The following is a 19089-nucleotide window of genomic DNA, read 5'->3' on the forward strand; positions in this document are numbered from 1 at the left end:
CATCTTCTAGTGATTTTCAGTTAACCATAAACATCGATTTTAACAACGTTGAGTTCTGTTGTTGTTTTGTTGTTTAAGACTTGATATATAGTATACATATATATTTTAAACTTTTGGAATTATTATGTTATGTATCAAGATATTTCTTTATAAAAATTGTGTATTCATTTTTATAACAGATGTAATGTTCCTTGAATCCTTTGAAAATATCCTTAATCATTAAGCTTAGAAGACATTTTGTCTAAAACTTATTTTGGACTGACCTGATTATCTGTTTTTTTTCCCCCCCACATGCCACAGCATCAGTCTAATTTCCTTGTCATATATTATTCTTGTTATGAACTGTCATCAGACTTTTCACTTTTGAAAATTATCAGTAATAAACTAACCCCAGCCATTTAAAATCTTTGTCATCTACAGATAGAGTATGTTTTACTTCAATCCTTCTCTGAATGTTCTGTAGCTATAAGCTAGAGTTCCTGTTGTACTCAAAGGACTGTCCCAGAGTTCTGTGAAAAAGGACTGTTCCAGGTATTTTGAACTTGGAAGAATAGACTTTTGAGTACAGGCTTCTGATGGCATCCTGTAGACAACATTAACACCATACAAGGATGCTGAATAAGAATTTCCAGAACTCTGCAGTTAAAAAGTGATGGAATTCATGAGACTGCTAACCCAAATCCATTGCAACAAGAATTAATTACATAGGACTAAATGAATTGATGAGGGATGATTGTGGGTTTTAAAAAATATTGTTGACATTTTAATATATATTAACAAATATGAAATTTAATATATATCCTGTGTTATCTATTATACATACAAACACATATAAAGCCTTTAATTTGGAGCTATCTGTAAGTCCTAATGATTTAATATTTTAATAGACTGCACTGGTAGGCTGAAGTGAAACTTTTAAAATTAAGATACATTTTCACTGACACCCAGAAATTCAGAAACTCTAATTGCCATCTCTTTACTTTTCATGGTAGTATAGTTATTTCCATAGGTTCTTTAAAAATCTGTCCTCTTTTTTCCCAGGATATAATTGAAAATGTTGGTTATGCAACCAAAGACTTGTCTGGAATATCCTGTTTAAGAACGATGCTCATATAATCGGGTTTGCCCAGCCGCTTTAAGGTGCTTTATGGAACCAATTCTTACAAAGCTTGCCCAGGAAAAGTGGTCTGGTATCTATCTGGCTTACAGGATGTAAGCAAGGTTACTTCCAGGCAGGCCAGTAACACTGGATATTGGGGTCCTCCAAAAGAGAGGTATGTGCCCAAATAATTTATATATATATATGCATGTATATATATAAAAAATAGGTGAAATCTGAAGAAAGAATTTCTTGAGTTTGTGTCCTAGCTTCAAATAGTAAAAAATAAAAAACTTTTAAAGGATTTTACAGTCCAATATGAGGTTCTTCACGAAAACATCCGGCATAGCAAGCTTAAGAAGGCCTACATGGTAAGTTTGCGCTTTTTCTGCTCTTATGCAAATAACCAGGTTAAACCCAATACAGCTGGTAGCCTTATTTTGTGACCAAACAAAAACATCTTTCTATGGTTTTTCTTTTTCTATCATAAGGGAGAAGACTATAGGGAAAAAATCTATTCTTCAACGGAAAACATCTATTCTTCAACTGAAACAAATCTTTCTGTGTTATCGGATTCTGTTTCTATTAGAGCTATTGTACAGCCCTGTAAATTGTAAATAACTAACAGCAGTTCAGAATAACCCTTCCTCAGGAAGGGAAGACAGGCCTTGGGTGTAGATGCCAGCTATCCCCACCAAGAGAATCAGGAACATGAATTTCTCCCCCATCTTCAGAATTCAATTCTTAGCCTTCCTATATTTGCAATGTTCCCTTTCCTGATATGTGAGGCTACTTTCCTCTCAGTTCTCCAGGAGTCTTTTTGGGGAACATTGCATCCTATTAAACTTTAATCTTGTTATCTGAAGCTACATAGAGTTCAGAAACCGGGGAACAGGAGAAGGGATTCTTAAGCCAGGACCTGGGACTCAGGTTTATTATTTTTTTAATTTCAAAAGACTTGAAGGTTTTTATAGTAATTTGTCCATTTGTATGTTTTCACTAGTAACAAATTATATATTATGAATATACCATGTATTTTTAAAAAATAGGATATCTGAGAAGGTGCAAATAATAGAACCAGCACGGTAGTGGGGTGTTCAACGTCCTTGTCACCCTCCCTCCATGAGCAGCATCTCCTCTTAGCAGCCAAAGCAGAAACTCAACAGCAGCTGAAACTAGCACCTTTCTTCTTTTTGCCTGAGCTACTTGGATGCCATAAACTTCAACCCTAAAGTGTGGCAGAAACAGAAGACACCATCCTCCTATTAGAAGAAACAAATCTATTACAAAGGAAAATATTGGGGGTTAGGTTAAACAGGGACCACACTTTTTCTTTAAATTTTATGTTAACATCTTTATTAGAGTATAATCGCTTTAAAATGTTGTTTTAGTTTCTGCTGTATAACAAAGTGAATCAGCTATATGTATACATATATCCCCATATCACCTCCCTCTTGCGTCTTCCTCCCACCCTCCCTATCCCACCCCTCTAGGTGGTCACAAAGCACCAAGCTGATCTCCCTGTGCTATGCGGCTGCTTCCCACTAGCTAGCTATTTTACATTTGGTAGTGTGTATATGTCCATGCCACTCTCTCACTTCATCCCAGCTTCCCCTTCCCCGTGTCCTCAAGTCCATTCTTATAGAATTTGCTAGCATAAAATATTTTGTTTTTATGGTCTAAATTTTCTCTTTGAAAGGATTTTTTTTCTGTTGGAGGGTAAAACAGACAAACTATATGTGACACAACCCAGAAGACACTGCCCAGAGCAGTGACATAGGAAACCTGAGGAACCTAACATCCAAGGCTCTCTGGGAGGCATGGAAGGGCACAGTTACTGGTTCTTGACATCTTCGACACTTGTAGGAAGTCTGCACTTGTATCTGACCTGCTTGCTGCTCCCTCAGGATTTTCATGCTCGAAGAACCTGTTTAGTTCTGAGGACTGGCCTTTGTCTCTCAGCTTTGCGTTAGGAAGGAAGGGGGCCTGCAATCACAGCAATATTTAGCTATGGGTCCCACCTGGGCCTGAAGGACTTTTTTGTGTTGACTACGTTCCCTTACATGAAGTCCACAACTTAGACCCAGTCCATTCTGTAAGGTCAGGTTCATGACTGGCATTGATCCTGGCCTTCAGTATCTCCACTATCGCAAGACCAGACTGTTTGGATCAGGGCCTGCCTGGGCTCTGCTCAGAGGTTGGTACTAGTTTGTTTTGAGTGACCTATTGACTTTTCTTTCTCCTGAGACAAATCCACTGTAACAAATGTCTCATCCTTTGCCTGGGTTTACTTTTTTTTTTTTTTTTTTCCTTAGGGGAAAGTGCAAACGCAGTCCCCCACTACCACAAATTATGCAGTCGAGTTTCCCACATTTGGGGAAATCACAGGGGTCAGCACATCCGGAGTGCAATGGATAAGCCTTGCCCTGGGAAAACCACCTTCGTGATCATGGTATTTCCCCTGCCAGGTAAGTATGGGGTTTACTTTTTTGAAGATCCTGTTCCTTATGGGGAAGGATCTGAGGTGTCTTTCTCAAGAAGGTCTCTGTCCTGGGCACCAGAGTGAAGCTTAACTTCACTCTGGCAAGGGAGGTCCCCAACCCAGAATCCACTTCTGAATGCTTTCCTAATATGAGCCCTTTTTGTTCTTTTGGGTCTAAATCAGCGCTCTAACTCTTTCTCAGGAATTAAAACTTAGGGATTTATACTCTTGCCTATTGAGTGTGCCCTACCTTTCCTCCACCTGTGTAGTTCAGCTACACTGTGCCAGATTTTATTTTGGGTGCAGGGAGAGAGGACTGAAAAATATGTTTCCTCTGTTCCCCAGTCTGATGTGCCTCTGCAAGTCTATGGCCAGTATCAAAGTGGGACCATCTCAGAACTACCTGCCCTTTTGCATCCACAGGTATGGGTTAGCAATAGTACTATTCATGGTGGGCAGCATCTGCTTTGTGATTACTTCTTCCTCATGAACTTCTTAATGATTTGTTCCAAGGAACTGGGAAACCTTGGTTATGGAGTCTGCTCCTGAACCCTCAGAAGGGTGTCTAAGGAGGGAAAGGTGATTCGGTAAAGAGGCCAGAATTGTACCTTTCTGATCTGATACAATAGTATGGATTAAGAACCTTAATAGGATCTACTGTTTCTTCCACATACAGCCAAATATTAGCTGGGTGCAGCTTTACTCCTTGAGTTCTTGGAAATGACCCCATCATTTTCAAGGTCGTCAAAGACTGGAGTTTTTGCAGGAATTTTTGCTCATCCCCATGTCTTTACTCTCAGAATTTCTTCTTTTAACTCCAGCTGCCCTACAAAATCTGGTCGTTCTTTGGATCAACCCAGACATAGAACCCAGTCCCAACTTGAAGTTTACCCCCAAACCCCACTTCCACAAAAAAACAAACAAACACACACACGACTGAGCAATATATCCTCAATTAAATATATCATAAGAGTGACAAAGCAAGAGTGTAGTGCTAGCACATCCCATGGTAAATAATTTAACAACCTCTCTTAGTAACTGTTTGTCTTCCATGTCCTTTGAGGTGTTCTGCCCTGAGGTCTATCAAGTCCCCTCATCTACCCATGGAGTGCCTACCCTGCTGGTACCTCTCTCCCAGGTCCTTATCACCCCTAACATTTTAAATGTTCAAGTCTCCTACATCCTACTCTAAGCCACACACCTAAACACAGTGTGTTGTGGAAAGTGAGTGAGGATTTCTCCATAGCAAAATCCAATTTCTTATGAGATCACCTGGGATTACACAGAGCAGGATTTATGGTTGTACTGAATTACATACATAGTTATTTCCTCTGTGAATGGTTGCTTGATTTTTCTATTCTATTCTATAACTTCACCCAACCTACTATTCACTTTCTAATATTTTCAAAAATAAATAATGAAGTCACTTGACTGTGTGTATATATTATACACACACATGCATACATATGTCTACATGTGAACTATACATATAACAGAGTTGGACTAATGTCAGTTTCATTATTAAGATTACAAACTGCTGAAATCAAGCACTACATCATTTACTTTGACTTCCTCAATTGCCCTCCAATTTTAATGAGCCTTGGTCTAGGACACCACACCTTCTCACCCATATGATGGGGTTTTATCAAGATTGACAGCTCCTTTTTTGGCAGTTCTTTCCCGTAATAAAAGCTTCTCCATAGTCAGCTCTCCACAAAAACTTAGACTTCACCTTGTGCCCTGCCCCATATCTGCTCTCACTACACTGCAGGAAGTTTGTTTAGAAAATTCCCTCAAAATCCTAGGATCTCTGGCATTATTATTTATGTAAAGACTCACTGTTTAGATTTGGGAATAAGACAAACTGAGTTCAAATCCCTGTTCTGGCACTTATCAGTTATATGAATTGGTGTAAGTCATTTTCTTTGATATTCAGTTTTCTTATATAAAATATTGAGATTAGCATCTTTAGTCTATCTTTAAAAAATCTACACACATACACAAATATACAGGCACAGGATGAAGACTCCTAAAAAAAGAAGAATAAGGAGGAAAGCCTAGCAATATTGTTTGGAAAATATAATAGAAAGCTACCATAGTTAAAGTAGTCTGGTCCGGAAGCAGAACAAGATTAAAAAAAAAAAAAAAGAAACAGAAAAGAGTTCAAAATCAATTTAAAGATACACAGAAATTTTGCATTTGATTCAAGTCATTTCAAATAATTGGAAAAAGTTACAGTCAACATATTCCATTGAGGAAGATGGGAAACTGAAAAGTGGATTTTTAGAATGATGAGTTAGTTTTCAGAACACCTGGGTACTTGAACTCCCTTTTCTCCCCCTGGTGAGAATAGGGACCTCCTGACACAGAGCTTATACAGGAACTTGGATGTCTCTACATATTTTCATAAATTTTCTTGGACTGATAATGAAGGCCACAAGTAAACGGTGGCTTTGTTAGGGCAATAACTCAGCTTTCCAGGCCCAGCAGGCCCTAGTAAGTTGAGCAGGAAATCACCCACAGCTGCCTGACATCTTCAAGACTCTGAGGGACAGAGAAGGCTCCTGTGAGAAGTGCTGTGTCCACTCATGACATGGGAGGGAATCTTTTTTTATTTCTATATTGTGTGAGCATCTCTGACAATGTGCTATTTCTTCCCATTAATCATAGGCCCACCTTACTATCTGAAGAGCCCATCTATAGAGTATGAAATTAATTCTTTACCTCATTCCTTCTATGAAAATCAGTATCAGTCAAATCAAAGATTTAAAGGTAAAGAAAAAAACACAAAACACTGGATATTTTTTTTCTTAAACATCTCAGAGTGGGAAAGTTTTTCTAAATATGGCTCAAAAACTACTTTCAAAAGTTATCAATAAACTCGAATACACGGGGAAAACATTTCTCTACTTGGGAAAAGATATATATACAGACATACAGACTAAAAAGCCAAAAACACTGGACAAATTGGAAGAAATTATTTTCCACCAAATATTGAAGGATTTATCTCCTTAATGTATAAGTTGCTCTTACAAAACAATAAAAATATAAAACATTCAGTAGGAAAAAATGAGTATATGGCAAGAATACAGCTCAAAGAAAAGTAATGTAAGTAATTTTAAACCTTTGAGAAAAATGTTCAGCCTCACTCATAATGTAAGAAATCCAAATTGAAATCCAAAAGTTGACATTTTTAAACTGCCTGATTGACAAAGCTAAGAAAGTTTAATAAATAACCATATCAGATAGGATATAGGTGAAAAAGGCACATTTACCTTTGATTACTATGGAACATAAATGGTTCCAACCACCATGGAACACAACTAAATGACATTTTTAAAAATTTGAAATGCATATGCCTGCATCAGAAATTCTATTCCTACAAATGTATCCAAAAGATTTACCCATGGATGTGTATCGAAGAATTTCAATATGGTAGCTCGGTGATAGAAAAGAACGGAAAATAACAAAAAATATTCATAAACAAGGACCTAGTCAAATAAGTAATGTATGTTCATGCAACATTAAGCTATGCAGTAGCTTAAAAGGACTGGGTAATTTCCACTGAGTGATACAGAATTGCCAAAATATATAAGAGCAAGGTGAAGAAAAATGTTTATAGTAGGTTACAGTTGTGTTACATGCTAGAGGCCATGTATCTCTATGTTCTTATATATATGCACAGACTACTGGCAGGGTATTCAAGAAACTAGGAAAGTTAGTAGTCAGTGGATAGTGGTACTGGAGGGCCAGGGAGCAAAAATGTGAGAGGAACTTCTTTTTTTATTGAATGACTTTTTTGCTTTCAAATTATAGACTATGAGCATCTATTACCTTTTCAAATAAATGAATAATGAGATAAGAAAAAATACATAATAAATAATACAGTCATCCATGATAATCTGAGCATAGAAGAAAATGTCAGAGGATGTATGGATGCTTTTTCACCTATTTAAAAAATATATATTGATTCCAATATTTTGTGTGTGTGTGTGTGTGTGTGTGTGTGAATTTCTCTCTCTGCTTAAGAAAACAGTTTTCTTAGGTACTATTTTCTTATATATCAATTTATCTTAGTAAATTACAATTCAGGTAAATTAATTATCAACATCAAATGAAACAAATGTTTTGTTTTGAAAAAAATGCTAAAGAATAACCATACCAAAAACTATATTCAGCTTTTATATGCTTTTATATTTAGTATATTATACTGTTTTATTAAAATTTGTTTTTCACTAAAATTAGTAAAAGGTTTGGATTTTTTATCATAGTTACTAATTTTCTGAATAATGCTTGCATTTAAAGAACAAATGATTAATTATATGGTCATATTCTAGATTTTACACCATTACTTAAGAAAAACGTGTTGAATACAAATTTAACCTGATAATTAGAAATATTCAAAAATTAGCTGCCCATTTTTTATCTTTTTATTTAGCTCATTTTATAAACATTTTTGCTACTTGGAGAATAAAATTATCCCCATGAGTGTTATGATTAGAATTTCAGTAGTACTCACTAAGCAGACTTCAAGTAGATCTTTAGTAGTGAGTTAACTGAATTAATCCATGGCATATCAGTGGCCAAAACGACATCATTTAAATACCTGTGCATAAAGTACCAGTTATGTTACTTAAAAAAAGTACTCAAAGATAGAATTATTGTTTGCAGCAGGGTTTAAAGAAACTTATTTCACTTATTTAGTAGCCAGCTCAATATAAAAATTTTTGTAATTTCTCCTTTTTCTCTATTTTTCTCTTTTCTCTCTCTCCTTATATCCTTTTTATGGGAGGAATCACAATAATTAACTATGAAAGGAAAACAGGATTGGAAACTCTATTTTTATATTTTTATCTGATCATACTATTTACATTTTCTATCTATAGAATATACAATAATGAAGGTATGTCATTTGTATTTGTTATAGGAAACATTTTAAGTGGATGTCTGGGAAGGACATTACGCATCCCTCTCCCCCTTGCTTTTTATACTTTTACAAGAAGATTATGACAATTAAAAGTATTTTGAGAATGTATTTAAAAGGCTGGATCCTATGTGATCACTGTCTATGTGATTATTTGCAGATCCCAAGACAACGGTTCAAGGACAGGTGGTTTATTTGGGAGGTGACCCTGGAAGACCCTGACAGAGGAACAGGGAAATGAGACAGAGAAGGAAAGAGAGCCCACAAAGTTCACGTTTTCATGTCAACTAACTGGATCTCAGTCCCCACTAGGATGAAGCTGGGGGCCAGCATGGCACCCGTGTCTCAGAGTCATCTTATCAGGGATCACTAGCTAAGCGTTAATTCTCTGGCCATTCAAGCTTGCAGCAGCCTGGGGAGAGCAGGCTCTGGCTGCCAGAAAGAATCCTCAGCAGGAAGTAAGGGCAATTGTGCATGACACTGGTAATGCCTGAGAGGATACAAGCAGGAAGCTTCAGCACTGCTTTAATCCCTGCCACTTAAAGTGATGGTGCACTTGATCATAACTTCCTGTGGTCTAAAGTTTCAAGTGTGTCTTCCCTCTCTACTGCCCTGATTTGGCTACTCCTGAGACTTGGGAGCTGGTCAGGACTTCTAGACAGGACTTGCCTGGAAGGAGAGTGAGGCCAGCTGGAGAGCAGATGAACATCAGGTCCATCATGCGTGTAGTGTTTCATTTATGTTTGCCCATGTGGAAGGTATTCTGCTTCTACAAACATCCTCAGTTTTTGTATGGGGATGATGCTCCCCCATGCACATCCTTTCAGTTCACATGAATCAGGGTGAGAACATGCTGGTTTAAGTCAGGACCGTTTAAAAAGGGCAGATTAACTACTAGGATCTTTGCTAAGAATACCAGAAAAGATCTTTGCTCTGGAGCTGAAGTTGGAAAGATTCTGCCCTGGTACCTCTGTCTGCCATTATGTGATCACAGGGAAAGAACCTCTCGGTGTGGATCAGTGAGAGAGAGCTGAGAGCTCAAGGGTGAGAGAAATTAGGTTCTGAGCCATCATTTAGAGATGCAGTCCCTGTCCCCGCCAGCCTGGGTGACCATAACCTCCATGAATAAGTTGGTTGGAGTAAGACTTTTGGATTTGAATCTGGAAGGCTTCTAAATGCAATATTAGATTATCAGGTTATTATAATATAGAAAGTAATATTAATGTCCTATTTAAAAAATTTTCAGCAATAGGCAAATCTTTAATAAACAGAAACAAGTGTGACCGTGGCTAAGTTTTTAAAACTTTTTAGTGCCTTAGTATCCTCAGTAGTAGACTGAAGTAAATCACTGTACTGACATAATAGAGGGGCTGTGAACGGTAAACAAAAGCTACTAAAATTGTCAATTGTACAGTTTTTGTCACATCATATCATGAGCTCCGTGAGGACTACGACTCTGTCTGGTATCTATTTGTTAACCACTGTAAATGCAGCACCAACTATGCTGCTTGCACATAGTAAACCATCAACAGATGCATGGATGGAAGACAGCAGAAGTGACAGTCAAAAACTGAGCAACTGTTATGGTACCAGCACCATCAGAAGACACTGGGCAGCCACAAACAATCAGTACAGCCCTACTTGTAGGCATGCCTACTGAAAATGAGCTAGGAAGAATGAGGAAACAAATATTAAAATGCAAATTATATGTAGGTACTTTCTTATATACAGTATATGCTACCTCACATCATTCTAAAGCTTTGGCTATCTTTGGTTTTTACCTTCAAACTAGCATATCTGGGGTGATGTTGCCCACTGGTTACTATTTTATGAAAAAAAATGATGAAAAAAATATTTTATGAAAAAATATGATGAAAAAATATTTTATGAAAAAAACATTGCCAAAATATATTTTCTCGATTACATGGATATTTTATATAGACTTCTTTACTCTTGAGAAAAGAATCATGACTAAATCCCTCCAACATTTTCCCTTATAAGCAGTGCCTTGCCTGTGCTATATAATTCTGCTGTTAAAAGGACACTTTGGGATTATATGCTGAGTATATGAATGGTACTACCGTGGAAGTAATTTCATTTTAAGTCTCTCAATATGAGCTGGCTGGTTTTACTATTACTTTTGAGTCATGACTCCTTTGATAAGTACCATTTTTAATGCTTCTCTCCCTCCACCAGGCCTAAGATAGAAAATTACTCAGAATCGGAGAGTTTACCGTGTGGCTTTATGTCACATGGAAAGAGCAGAATACAGCCAGAGTAAAAACCCACCTCTCCACACCCTAAAACATTCAAGGTCTAGGTCTGTCTTAGGACTGAATCCAACAGTAAAATTGAAATTCATATTTTGATCAGGTAACCAATTCAAGCATTCAAGAATATGTTCATCAAGTCGCATGCTATTTTTTTACCATCCCACTATACCAGGGTAACTTTCCCAGATTCTCATTTACTCAAGGGCTGCCTCTTCCTTTTACCAGTGTTTCCTCTTGATATGTCCTCAGGAAATAGGAACTAATTTCAATATACGTTGGTTAATTCATTAAACAAATATTTGTTTAGAGCCTAAAAGAAAAAGCCACTGGGCTAACACTGATTAAAGTAAAACATAATGAGAATCATAAATGCCCTGCAACAGGAATACCAATAATAAAATTGCAATACCCAACATTTCTTTTTTTTTTTTTTCTTTGCGGTACGTGGGCCTCTCACTGTTGTGGCCTCTCCCGTTGCGGAGCACAGGCTCCGGACGCGCAGGCTCAGCGGCCATGGCTTACGGGCCCAGCCGCTCTGCAGCATGTGGGATCTTCCCGGACCGGGGCATGAACCCGTGTCCCCTGCATCGGCAGGCGGACTCTCAACCACTGCACCACCAGGGAACATTTCTTAAAGTCAATGGAATATCTTACATCAGTCAACTGGGTGACTCAAATTGTCTATTCCCAGAATAAACACTTTGTTTTATCCATAGTAGGCCCTTGATGGAGCAGAACGGAATCATATTTGACATTCACTGGGTTTGGCAACTGCCATCATTGTTTAATCAGATACTTATAAGAATTCTTCATTTGTTATTACTGTTTCTAAATTACAAACAAGACAAAGATCAACAATTATTCAGTACTTTGGGCTTCAATCAAAATAAACTCAATGGAGTGTATCAGTCATATCCCATCCCACAAAATTCCATTTCACTGTACTCTCAATAATACTTCCTCCAGCATAGTGGATGAAATCCTGTGAGTTAACTTGCTTATTTATCAACAATCACAAAGACCACATTTCACTGCAGATGAACCATCCATTTTCAATTTATGACTTTTTCTTTGTGTATGAACGAATTGAGAAGGAATCAGGAAATTAAAGGTAAGCATTCTAACTAAAAAAAAGAGACTCTATTCATTTTCTACTTAATCTCATAAAATGCCTTTCTTTATCTAGAAACTACCCCCCTTCCTTCAAATAACCACAAGAAAATGACATTTGCAGTACTTCAAACTAAAGTATGTATCATGGTATTGCAAATGTTTTCTAAAAGGTCAAAACACATTTTCTACTGTAAAGATTGTTGGTCCAGAAGCAACACAAATTTTTTAAATTATAGTGTTTAAAATCACTGAATATATATGTGAATATATACATTACATGTATGTAATTGTGTATGTGTACACACACACACACATTTAATAGATTCACATGCAAGATGTTCCTCCCTCCCTCTTTCTCTCTTTCTTTCCTTCTCTCTTTCTCTCTCTCTTTCTTCCTTTCTAAAACACATTGAAAAACACTTAAATTCCTTAAGCATATTGCTTGGGTCTTCTATTTTATTTTTATATTCTTTCTACAGCACTTATATTGAAGACAAGGAATACAATGGTGGCATTCAATAATTGCTTTCTAACTATATATGATAAAGGAAAATTTAAAGGCTCTATTGTCCATAGAACACAAACTACTTAATAGTGACAATATGTATAGCCTTGTATTATAATATTAATATAGAAGTACATAATTATATGAAATAATCATTATCCATTTTAATTATAAAATATATATCATATAGTACATTATAAATACTGATACTATATAACACACAGTATAATATAAAATCCAAAGTTCTAAGTATGGGATGATATTAAGACATTGTCTAAACGTATTTTTGTTCATCTCTATATACATAGTTCCTTTACAAGTAGTTTAAAAAACTGCTGAAGATATAGGAACAACCAAGTTACTTCTCAGAGAAACCCCCAAAATGTCTACCTCCTTAATTATAGATTATAGAAAGAAGAGCAAGGCATTATCATCATGACCGTTGAGGGAAATGAAATACATCTTCAAGATCCCATGTGAAAAACTCTCTGCTATCTAAATTATTTTTCTCAGTAAATAAGATAGGCTTTTGAGGGAGATATGTCGTCTAGGTTTTTGAGGGAGACACAGGTATGTGAAATACAGCAGAGCTAACTGGAGGTAATTCCAACCATCAGACCATCAGAAATATATTTGTATGACAGATACATTTTAAATGGTAGAAGTACATGACCTAGTTTATTAGTTAAGTTACATTTATTGTCAGCAACAGAAACCAACTCTGGTAGCTGCAAGCAAGTGGATGGATATCTATTTGAGTAATACGATCACTCCATAGAGCACTGGAAGTTTGGAAACTCAGACTTAGAAAACATAGGTTCATGTTAGAGTGGACAGCTACTGAACAGAAAACATGGCTTTTTCTTTCTTTCTTTGTTTAAAAAGTTTATTTATTTTTTAAAATATTACATTTTAATTTTTATTTCTTTTTTTCATCTTTATTGGAGTATAATTGCTTTACAATGGTGTGTTAGTTTCTGCTATATAACAAAGTGAATCAGCTATATGTATACATATATCCCCATATATCCTCCCTCTTGGGTCTCCCTCCCACACTCCCTAATCCACCCTTCTAGGTGGATACAAAGCACCGAACTGATCTCAATGTGCTATGTGGCTGCTTCCCATTAGCAATCCATTTTACATTTGGCAGTGTATATATGTCCATGCCACTCTCTCACTTCATCCCAGCTTCCCCTTCCCTTTCCCCGTGTCCTCATGTCCATTCTCTATGTCTGAGATTTTATTCCTGTCCTGCCCCTAGGTTCTTCAGAAGCATTTTTTTTTCAGATTCCATATATATGTTTTAGCATATGGTATTTCTTTTTCTCTTTCTGATTTACTTCACTCTGTATGACAGACTCTAGCTCCATTCACCTCACTACAAATAACTTCATTTCTTTTTACGGCTGAGTAATATTCCATTGTATATATGTGCCACATCTTCTTTATCCATTCATCTGTCAATGGACACTTAGGTTGCTTCCATGTCCTGGCTATTGTAAATAGAGCGGCAATGAATATTGTGGTACATGACTCTTTTTGAATTATGGTTTTCTCAGGGTATATGCCCAGTAGTGGGAATGCTGGGTCATATGGTAGTTCTATTCCTAGTTTTTTAAAGGAACCTCCATACTGTTCTCCATAGTGGCGGTATCAATTAGCATTCCCACCAAAAGTGCAAGAGGGTTCCCCTTACTCCACACCCTCTCCAGCATCTACTGTTTGTAGATTTTTAAATGATGGCCATTCTGACTGGTGTGAGGTGATACCTCATTGTAGTTTTGATTTGCATTTCTTGAATAATTAGTGATGGTGAGCTTCATTTCATGTGTGTGTTGGCAATCTGTATATATTCTTTGGAGAAATGTCTATTTAGGTCTTCTTCCCATTGTTGGATTGGGTTGTTTGTATTTTTGATATTGAGCCATATAAGCTGCTTGTATATTTTGGAGATTAATCATTTGTCAGTTGCTTTGTTAGCAAATATTTGCTCCCATTCAAGGACTGTCTTTTCGTGTTGTTTATGGTTTCCTTTGCTGTTCAAAAGCTTTTAAGTTTCATTAGGTCGCATTTGTTTATTTTTGTTTTTATTTCCATTTCTCTAGGAGGTGGGTCAAAAAGGATCTTGCTGTGATTTATATCACAAAGCATTCTGCCTATGATTTCCTCTAAGAGTTTTATAGTGTCTGGCCTTACATTTAAGTCTTTAATCCATTTTGCATTTATTTTGGTGTATGGGAGTGTTCTAATTTCATTCTTTTACATGTAGCTGTCCAGTTTTCCCAGCACCACTTATTGAAGAGGCTGTCTTTCTCCACTGAATGTTCTTGCCTCCTTTACCAAAGATAAGGTGACCATATGTGCAGGGGTTTATCTCTGGGCTTTCTATCCTGTTCCATTAATCTAAATTTCTGTTTTTGTGCCAGTACCATACTGTGTTCATTACTGTAGCTTTGCAGTAGAGTCTGAAGTAAGGGAGCCTGATTCCTCCAGCTCCATTTTCTTTCTCAAGATTGCTTTGGCTATTTGGGGTGTTTTGTGTTTCCATACAAATTGTGAAATTTTTTGTTCTAGTTCTGTGAAAAATGCCATTGGCAGTTTGATACGGATTGCAATGAATCTGTAGATTGCTTTGGGTAGTATAATCATTTTCACAGTGTTGATTCTTCCAATCTAACAACATGGTATATTTCTCCATCTGTTTGTATCAACTTTAATTTCTTTCATCAGTGTCTTATAGTTATCTGCATATAGTTTTTGTCTCGTTAGGTAGGTTTATGCCTAGGTATTTTATGTTTTTTGTTGCAATGGTAAATGGAATGTTTCCTTATTTTCTCTTTCAAATTTTTCATCATTAGTGTATAGGAATGCAAGATATTTGTGTGCATTAATTTTGTATCCTGCTACTTTACCAAATTCAATGATTAGCTCTAGCAGTTTTCTGATATCATCTTTAGGATTCTCTATGTATACTAATATGTCATCTGCAAACAGTGACAGTTTTACTTCTTCTTTTCCAGTTTGGATACCTTTTATTTCTTTTCCTTCAATGATTGCTGTGGCTAAAACTTCCAAAACTATGTTGAATAATAGTGGTGAGAGTGGGCAACCATGCCATGTTCCTGATCTTAGAGGAAATGGTTTCAATTTTTCACCACTGAGAATGATGTTGGCTGTGGAGGGTTGTCATATATGGCCTTTACTATGCTGAGGTAAGTTCCCTCTATGCCTACTTTCTGGAGGGTTTCTATCAAAAATGGGTGTTGAATTTTGGTGAAAGCTTTTTCTGCATCTATTGAGTTGATCGTATGGTTTTTATCCTTCAATTTGTAATTATGGTTTTCACATTGATTGATTTGCATATACTGAAGAATCATTCCATTTCTGGGATAAACCCCACTTGATCATGGTGTATGATCCTTTTAATGTACTGTTGGATTCTGTTTGCTAGTATTTTGTGGAGGAGTTGTGCATTTATATTCATCAGTGATATTGGCCTGTAGTTTTCTTTCTTTGTGACATCTTTGTCTGGTTTTGGTATCAGGGTGATGGTGGCCTCATAGAATGAGTGTGGGGTGTTTCTTCCTCTGCTAAATTCTGGAAGAGTTTCAGAAGGATAGGTGTTAGCTCTACTGAAATTCTTGATAGAATTCACCTGTGAAGCCATCTGGTCTGGAACTTCTGTTTGTTGGAAGATTTTTAATCACAATCTCAATTTCAGTCCTTGTGATTGGTCTGTTTATATTTTCTTTTTCTTCCTGGTTCAGTCTTGGAAGGTTTTGCTTTTCTAAGAATGTGTCCATTTCTTCCAGGTTGTCCATTTTATTGGCATATAGTTGCTTGTGGTAATCTCTCATGATCCTTTGTATTTCTGCAGTGTCAGTTGTTACCTCTCCTTTTCCATTTCTAATTCTACTGAATTGAGTCTTCCTCCTTTTTTTCTTGATGAGTCTGGCTAATGGTTTATCAATTTTGTCTTCTCAAAGAACGAGCTTTTAGTTTTATTGATTTTTGCTATCATTTCCTTCATTTATTTTTCATTTATTTCTGATCTGATCTTTATAATTTCTTTCCTTCTGCTAACTAACTTTGGGGTTTTTTTGTTCTTCTTTCTCTAACTGCATCAGGTGTAAGGTTAGGTTGGTTGTTTGAGACATTTCTTGATTCTTGAGGTAGGATTGTATTGCTATAAACTTCCCTCTTAGAACTGATTTTGCTGCATCCCATAGGTATTCGGTTGTCATGTTTTCATTGTCATTTGTTTCTAGGTATTTTCTGATTTCCTCTTTGATTTCTTCAGTGATCTCTTGGTTATTTAGTAGTGTATTGTTTAGCCTCCATGTGTTTGTATTTTTTACAGTTTTTTTCCTGTAATTGATATCTAGTTTCATACCATTGTGGTCAGAAAAGATACTTGATACAATTTCAATTTTCTTAACTTTACCAAGGCTTGATTTGTGACCCAAGATATGATCTGTCCTGGAGAATGTTCCAGGAGCACTTGAGAAGAATGTATATTCTGTTGTTTTTTGATGGAATGTCCTATAAATATCAATTAAGTCCATCTTGTTTAATGTATCATTTAAAGCTTGTGTTTCCTTATTTATTTTCATTTTGGATTACCTGTCCATTGGTGGAAGTGGGGTGTTACAAAGTACCCTACTATGATTGTGTTACCATCGATTTCCCCTTTTATGGCTGTTAGTATTTGCCTTATGTATTAAGGTGCTCCTATGTTGGGTGCATAAATATTTACAATTATTATATCCTCTTCTTGGATTGATCCCTTGACCACTGTGTAGTGTCCTTCTTTGTCTCTTGTAATAGTCTTTATTTTAAAGTCTATTTTGTCTGATATGGGAATTGCTACTCCAGCTTTCTTTTGATTTCCGTTTGCATGGAATATCTTTTTCCATCCCCTCACTTTCCGTCTGTATGTGTCCATAGGTCTGAAGTGGGTCTCTTGTAGACAGCATATATACTGGTTTTGTTTTTGTATTCATTCAGCCAGTCTATGTTGTTTGGCTGGAGCCTTTAATCCATTTACATTTAAGGTAGTTATCAATATGTATTTTCCTATTACCATTTTCTTAATTGTTTTGGGTTTGTTTTTGTAGGTCTTTTCCTTCTCTTGTGTTTCCTGCCTAGAGAAGTTCCTTTAGCATTTGTTGTAATGCTGGTTTGGTGGTGCTGAATTCTCTTAGCTTTTGCTTGTCTGTAAAGGTTTTAATTTTTCCGTCGAATCTGAATGAGATACTTGCTGGGTAATCTTGGTTGTACGTTTTTCCCTTTCATCACTTTAAATACATCCTGCCACTGCCTTCTGGCTTGCAGAGTTTCTGCTGAAAGATCAGCTGTTAACCTTATGGGGATTCCCTTGTATGTTATTTGTTGTTTTTCCCTTGCTGCTTTTAATATTTTTTCTTTGTATTTAATTTTTGATAGTTTGATTAATATGTGTCTTGGTGTGTTTCTCCTTGGATTTGTGCTATATGGGACTTTCTGTGCTTTCTGGACTTGACTGACAATTTCCTTTCCTGTATCAGGGAAGTTTTCAACTATAATCTCTTCAAATATTTTCTCAGTCCCTTTTTTTTTTCTCTTCTTCTTCTGGGACCCTTAAAATTCGAATGTTGGTGCATTTAATGTTGTCCCAGATGTCTCTGAGACTGTCCTCAATTCTTTTCATTCTTTTTTTCTTTATTCTGCTCTGCAGTAGTTATTTCCATTATTTTATCTTCCAAGTCACTTATCCCTTCTTCTGCCTCAGTTATTCTGCTATTGATTCCTTCCAAAGAATTTTTAATTTCATTTATTATGTCATTCATCATTGTTTGTTTGCTCTTTAGTTTTTCTAGGTCCTTGTTATATGTTTCTTGTGTTTTCTCTATTCTATTTCCAGGAATTTGGATCATATTTACTATCATTACTCTGAATTCTTTTTCAGGTAGACTGCCTATTTCCTCATTTGTTTGGTCTGGTGGGATTTTAACTTGCTTTTTCATCTGCTGAGTATTTCTCTGTCTTCTAAGTTTGCTTAGCTTACTGTGTTTGGGGTCTCCAGTTTGCAGGCTGCCAGTTCGTAGTTCATGTTGATTTTGGTGTCTGCCCCCAGTGGGTAAGGTTGGTTAAGGGGGTTTTGTAGGCTTCCTGGTGGAGGGGACTAGTGCCTGTATTCTGGTTGGTGAGGTTGGATCTTGCCTTTCTGGTGGGCAGAACAACATCCGGTGGTGTGTGTTGGGGTGTCTGTGACCTTTTTATGATTTTAGGTAGCCTCTCTAATGGGTGGGGATGTGTTCTTGTCTTGCTAGTTGTTTGGCATAGGGTGTCCAGCACTGTAGCTCGCTGGTCGTTGAGTGAAGCTGGGTCTTAGCGTTGAGATGGAGATCTCTGGGAGAGCTGTCGATGTTTGATATTATCTGGGGCTGGGGGGGGGGGTTTCTGGTTGACCAATGTCCTGAACTCAGCTCTCCCACCTCAGAAGCTTAGGCCTCACACCTGGCCAGAGCACCAAGACCCTGTCAGCCACACGACTCAGAAAAAAAGGGAGGCATGGCACGGGGTTATCAGCTCGGTGCTTTGTGACCACCTGGAGGGGTGGGAGGGAGGGAGACGCAAGAGGGAAGAGATATGGGAACATATGTATAACTGATTCACTTTGCTATAAAGCAGAAACTAACACACCATTGT

General features: G+C 36.8%; 2 long non-coding RNA genes and 1 other non-coding gene across 6 annotated transcripts in view; 1 reads left to right on the top strand and 2 right to left on the bottom strand.

Moving 5' to 3' along the window:
• Positions 1–19089, bottom strand: part of LOC132597026 (uncharacterized) — a 256998-nt gene that overhangs the window by 82883 nt on the left and 155026 nt on the right. The window lies entirely within an intron of this gene.
• LOC115844288 (uncharacterized) overlaps positions 1127–19089 on the top strand; it is a 34797-nt gene continuing 16834 nt past the window's right edge. Inside the window, exons 1-4 of one of the 4 annotated variants that reach the window (XR_009563314.1) lie at positions 1127–1274; positions 3415–3567; positions 3927–4004; positions 8666–9693. This is a non-coding gene — a long non-coding RNA (uncharacterized lncRNA). Of the gene's footprint in view, positions 1275–1341; positions 1471–3414; positions 3568–3926; positions 4005–8665; positions 9694–19089 lie in introns of those variants that run through there. The other 3 variants (XR_009563315.1, XR_009563316.1, XR_009563317.1) reach the window with 3 other exon arrangements.
• Positions 3412–3575, bottom strand: LOC115844299 (U1 spliceosomal RNA). The gene has a single exon (XR_004036068.1). It is a non-coding gene; the product is annotated as a U1 spliceosomal RNA (small nuclear RNA).

Source organism: Globicephala melas, chromosome 3 (assembly GCF_963455315.2).
Source record: "Globicephala melas chromosome 3, mGloMel1.2, whole genome shotgun sequence".
NCBI classification, from domain to species: domain Eukaryota; kingdom Metazoa; phylum Chordata; class Mammalia; order Artiodactyla; family Delphinidae; genus Globicephala; species Globicephala melas.